The sequence below is a fragment of the Oryx dammah genome, unplaced genomic scaffold (genome assembly GCF_014754425.2).
Source record: "Oryx dammah isolate SB20612 unplaced genomic scaffold, SCBI_Odam_1.1 HiC_scaffold_29, whole genome shotgun sequence".
Lineage (NCBI taxonomy): Eukaryota > Metazoa > Chordata > Mammalia > Artiodactyla > Bovidae > Oryx > Oryx dammah.
Window position 1 is genome coordinate 43,151,942 of NW_024070213.1, and position 6,480 is coordinate 43,158,421.

Genomic DNA, 6,480 nt, shown 5'->3' on the forward strand with positions numbered 1-6,480 from the left:
TGGAGTAGGTAGCCTATCCCTTCTCCAGGGCATCTTCCTGACCCAGGAATTGAACTGGGATCCTCCTGCATGGCAGGCAGGTTCTTTACCAGCTGAGCTAACAGGAAAGATTGTTAGCATCACCATAAGTCCTCTTTAGTCTTTTTGCATCACTTTCTATCTTTCTCTCTTTCCTTAAAAAATTTACTTATTTATTTGGCTGCCCCAGGTCTTAGTTGTGGTACACAGAGAATCTTCCATCTTCACTAAAGCATGAGGAATCTTTAGTTGTGGCATGCAAACTCTTAGTTTTGGCATGTGGGATCTAGTTCCCTAACCAGGGATCTAACTTGGGCCCCCTGCATTGGAAGCACAGAGTCTTAGCCACTGGACCACCAGGGAAGTCCCACTGTTTGCATCACTTTCTATCAAGCAAACCACGTGTTCATAGAGACCTTTGGAAGTGCATTAATCCCTGCTTCAGTGGTGAGAGGAGTGCAACCTCCTTGAAAGTCTCTGGTTGTTTTTTGCAGACCAGGAATGATGTAGGAGATGCCAACTTTGCAATGGGTTCCCTGAATTCAAGGGCTTGATAGAGTCCAGGGGTTGTGGAGGCTAAGAGGAAGTACTTGTAAGGTGGATGTGGTTAGTACCTTGGGAAGCAGAGCTGAAATAGTGAAAGAATAGTATAACCCGAGAGGGCTTCAGCAGAAGTTAATGGGTCATGGTGTACTTAGGAGTGATGTAGTTGGGCAGCCTAAGAAAGTTTTAATCTGTACGAATGAAAAAACTCCTAATGGACAGGGATGTGATTTGAGTCACCACACTAAGGAGATTTTCCCCCTTATTCAATTCCTAGAATTGGGCCGGTTCTTAGAACAGAGCCCCTTGATTGAAGGCAAGGGTTGGAGGAAGGACCCTGCCACACTGCCCAACATGTATATGGTAAATGTTTCTTCTAGCCTTCTCCAAAGGGACTGAGCATCAGGGAAAGGGGAGGACCTAGATTTTTTTTTTTTTTCTGGCTACTCTACAGGGCTTGTGGGATCTTAGTTCTTTCTGCAGTGGTAGCATGGAAGCTTAACCACTGGACTGCCAGGGAAGTCTTCAGACTTTTTGAAGATACTGGTCCAGGAACAAGGGCCAGAACTGGGACTAGAGTTTCCTAATGGCCCATTTGCAAAAACTGTGTTCCTGTCTCTGCAATATTAGGCTTTGCTGGTTTAGAAGTCTAGGTTACTGAGGGAGAAATGATTCTAACAGGGGACATCAGACAAAGGTTCTGCTGTCCCAGAATCTGAGGCTGCACCTGCCCACTTGAGGCTTATCACATCACTAAACCAACAGGCAAGAAGTGAGCCATGGTCCTGTTGGGGTCATTGGTTGTGATGCTCAAGGGAGAAGATTGCTATTACACCATGGAAAGGATCCAGGCCTTTGTGTGATGCCTCTCAACATTACATGCTCAGTTGCTAGGTTGTGACCTACTCTTTGCAACTCCATAGACTGTAGCCCACCAGGCTCCTCTGTCCATGGAATTTCCCAGGCAAAAATACTGGAGTGGGTTGCTAGTTCCTTCTCCATAACATTGTATGCCCAATGGTAAAAGTAAGAACAGAACTACAGCGAACTAAATGAGGTAGAACTACCTTCAAGGATAATGTGAGCTGCTCTGACAGGTAAAGAACCAGGAGTATGGAAGTGCTGGTTGGGAGCAAGGAAAAGAGAATGAGTGATGGAAGGAAAAGCTATTAACACCAGTTCCGTCCACATGGCCAGTTGCAAAAATGAGTATTGTGCAGGTGTTATTCAGTTTCTCTCTCTCTCTTTTATAACTGTACACTTCATTTTATTATCTGTTGAATTACTAAGCGCATCCTGAAGCATCACTGTCCCGCAAACTTAAGTCAGTTTTATCTGTGTTCCAGTACTTGATTGATAGAAATTTCTTTTAAGAAATTCCCCCAAGACATCTTTGGTTTGAAATACATCATCAAATGGGAAGCTGCCAGTAAAAATACTCTCTCAAGGGTTTCCCTGGTGGCTCCTCCAATGCAGGAGGCGTGCGTTTGATTCCTGGTCTGGGAAGATCCCATAGGTCGCAGAGCAACTAAGCCCTTCACCTGCCATGTTGCAAACTGCCTGATGGAACAGCCCATATGCTACAAGACTGAGTGTGTCAGGCTCTGATCCGTAGTCAGAAAGGAAGTGAGGCTCCTAGTCCTAGAGTACACAAGGCACAATCCCCTCAGTTATCACTGAGTGAACTTGGCAGCAAATCCTGGTTCAGTTGAACCTTGAGATGACTGTGGCCCCAGCTGACACTTTGCCTGTCTCCTTGCCAGAGACCCTGCGCTGGGCCATCCAACTGAGCTACATCTGATCTGAGCCAGAGACTCTGAAAGAATACGCAATGTTGTAAGGCAGGCACCCTGGCACCGTTCCCAGTCCGTTGCTCGAAGGTAGGGTTCTTAAACCTCTGAGGCTGTCTTAGAGTTTGACTTTATATCAGTTCTCTTTTTGACAGCAGTGACACCAGTGGGGTTTGCCCATGGCCAAGAGATTCCCTGCAACAGCCAGATGAAGAAGTTACCACAAGGACCTGTGTGATGTTCGATCACATGTTCCTTTTATCTCACTTGGAATAATGATACACTCACTCACTTTTCTCTAATTTTTAAGGGAAGTATATGCATATATAGCCAGCAAGCAGGTACAATTCCAACCACAAATCTGAATTATTTTTAAACCTAATTTTGAGATGGCTACTTAGAATGAAGAACTTGTAGATGTGGGGTAATTCCTTCTTGTTAGAGATAAGCAAGCTTTACTTGGAGGGACACGAAGCCCTTGGCACAGCCTCCTGAAGAAAAGGAGGCAACATTTAACAAGGAGAAAGGAAAGAAAAATGGAAGGAAGAAAAGTGGGAAGGAAAGACAGAAAAAAGGGAGAGAAGGAGGGGGAATGAAGAAGTAAGAGTAATTCCCCTCTTTCTTCCCACCAAAAGAAGAAAGTCCTGATGCTTTGGTACACACGGAACAGGTTCCATGTGAAGAATTTTCCTGAAGGAACCTGATAATGACCCACCAGAGATGAAACGTCAATACTGAAAAAGTTATATGAGGTCTTTTTTTGCTTCTGGGTTAGAAAACTTTTGGCACTAAAGACATTTATGATCTTATATCTTTTATGTAGATGATATCAATAATTTTATTCTGAGTGTTTCAGAAGACTTAATGCTGCCCAGGCCTAGGCCTAATTTTAAAAGAGAGGAAAAAAGTGTGTAATATACAAATGAGAACAGTAGATATTGTCATAGAAAGAGAAAATTGACAAGTACAAGGAAACATTATGTGCAACTTTGTGCCCATAATTTGGAAGGTCTAGTTGAAATGCCTGATTATCTGGTAAAATATCACACACCAAAATCAATTCAAAAAGAAGTAGAAATGCTAATGAGGGAGAAAAAACATGAGTATATTTCTGATGTAGGTTTTAATTTGATGCTCAGTTTAATAATATGTCATATTGCCAAGGAGGAAGAGGTTGGGGAAAGGAAGAACTGAGAATTGGGGATTAGCAGATGAAAACTATTATCTACAGGATGGACAAACAAGCAGATACTACTGTATAGCACAGGGAACTATGCTCATTCTGTGATAAAACATAAAGGAAAAGAATATACACACACACACACACACACACACACATATAGGTATATAACTGAGTCACTTCAAGGTACAGCAGAAATTAAACCTGGCATTGTAAATCAACCATACTTCAATAAAATTTTAAGAAATAATATGTCAAGAAGCATATCAAATTAATATTATGCCCCAGGAGACAGACACAGCTCTTGGCAGGGTCGGGACTGGGCAGGGGAAGCTTTTCTTTTGACATAGATCCTTGGGAGATGAATGTCAGCTGTCATGTAGAAAGAGTATTTTTTAGAAACCAACAAGTCTCCTTAAAAGTATTGTAAGATACTGAAAAACAGAATAATAGTAGAAACAAAAGGAAAAGCATATATAATAATTAACCACTTATAAGTGTATTGTGTCCAGACAGTTTAACAAGTTCTTTCAAATGCTTAAATTCATTTAGTGTTTAAGTTCTTTTAAGACAAGTTACTTTTAAGCAACAGATTATCCCTGTGTTATTTACATGACCCCAGAGGAAAGGCAAAGATGGAAGGAAAACTTCCCAGTTAGGTTCAGGGCCGCTGTCACATTCCTAAACTGTGGGAAGAAAACACATAAGCCCCTCTTGAGAGAGAAAACCTAAGATCAAGAAGATGAAGTTCCTTTTTAGAGTGGCCGTTTGACCAGCTGCTAATCAAGAACAGGCTTGCAGCTAAAATTACCAACAGAATAAAAAGCCTGAAAACCAATGCTTAATTGCTTTACCTGAACTCAAACTCACCTCCCAGAAAAAACTGAATTCCTCTGGTGCTCATGAGCATATTCATTTACTTTTTATTGCTCATATTAAGACTCTTTGAATAATTCAGTTGTTTCAAAGGCTTCTGAAACATTGCTCAGGCTAAATTATACAATTCATGAAAATTGATGATAGTTCAAAAATTATGTCAGTATACATAAATGATTCAACAGCAAGCTTAGCAAATTTCTTGAAACAGGACAATATTTAGAAAGCACAAAGCTTCAGCAGATGATTGCATCATTAAGAGAGTCTTCTCCTTTTTTTACTGTAACAATTTTAAAATACTTGATATTTGACAGCTTTTTTTAACCTTGCAATCTAAATGTGAAAGCAATGCTTTTTTTACTTATCTTTTTTTTCTCCATGTTCCCCAAATTTGGTAAAGCTAGCACAAAAAGAGATCTATAGATTTATCAGAATTTTAAATGCAGACACGAAATCATTGATAAAGTATTAGCAAATCAGATCCAACAGTGTTTCAAAGGACTATCTGACTGAGTAGAATAATTCATTCCCACAGTGCAGTGATAGTGCCAACTTAAAAAATCAATCAGTACAATAAATTAAAGTAGCTTCTATGACAGCTTCTATGACATTAAAAATCTCTGCATAACCCATAATCCCTGGTGGGTTTCAGGTTCTGAGGGACAGTCCCACCACTGTGGCTTCTGTTGCCAAAACAAATCATACTCAGCCAAATGAAACAGACAAGGAAGACTTTATTTAAGACTATTGAGGGGGGCGGTCCTAAGATGGTGGAGGAATAGGATGGGGAGACCACTTTCTCCCCAACAAATTCATCAAAAGATCATTTGAATGCTGAGCAAATTCCACAAAACAACTTCTGAATGCTAGCAGAGGATACCAGGCATGCAGAAAGGCAGCCCATTGTCTTCAAAAGGAGGTAGGACAAAATATAAAAGATAAAAAGAGAGACAAAAGAGTTAGGGATGGAGACCTGTCACAGGGAGGGAGTTGCAAAAGAGGAGAAGTTTCCAAACACCAGGAAATCCTCTCACCGGTGGGCCTGTGGGGAGTTTTGGAATCTCAGAGGGCAACATGACTTGGAGGAAAAATAAATAACAAATAAATAAAGCCCACAGATTACATGCTTAATGGCAACTCCCAGAGGAGAAGTAGTCCAGATGCTCACATCTGCCACCAGCAAGCGGGGGCTGAACAGGGAGGCGAGGGTTGAGCTGCTTAGGGTAAGGACTGGGCCTGAATGCCCTGAGGACAACTGAGGGAGCTAAAGTGAGATAGCAACCCAAACTGTGGGATAGCCAGAGAGAGAGGGGAAAAAAAAGAGAGAGAGAAAGAGAACTTTCAGGCGAAAAGCTCTAACCTAAGACCCTGCCAGCCGGCTCACAGAACCAATGACTGAGGAAATATCAGAGGAGAGCTAGCCAACTGTGGACTGGCCCATCCCCCACCGGAGGCAGAGAGGCAGGCGGCTGACAGCCAGAGCCGGAGAGGGGCAATCTCAGCCCCAGAGATGGCAGCCTCCACCAAACTGCGAGCAGGCTCCCAGTTGCTAACCAAGTTTTCCTGGGATCCTGGACGGTTGTCATCCACCAGGAGGGTCTCAGCCAGAGATGAGCTCCCTAGAGGAGACACATGGCACACCTGAGACGGTGCTCCCGCTGCGCACCCAGGAACCCGAGCAGCTGGGATGGGGGAGGTGATAAGACTAATTGCCCCACCTGGGGAGAGTGCCTTCACCAAGCACCAGGTCACCTGAGCTGCTAGGACCTGGGAAAGGCAGAAAACCAGGCCCAACCGAGCCTGCGCCTTTGTGGAGTACCCGAGAACCTGAACGTGAGCGGCTTAGACCTGGGAAGTGCACGCCACCCAGGGCCCGCTTTAGACAGTCCCCCTTCAGAGCAACCTGGAGCCTGAGCAGTGTAGACTGGGAAAGCACACATGCTGTGAGTGGGGGCAAACCCAGTGTGGCCGAGACACTGCGAGCACTCCCCACACACACCAGTGATATTTGTTTGCAGTGTTCCTCCCTCCCCACAGCACCACTGAACAGTTTAGTTCAGTTCAGTCGCTCAG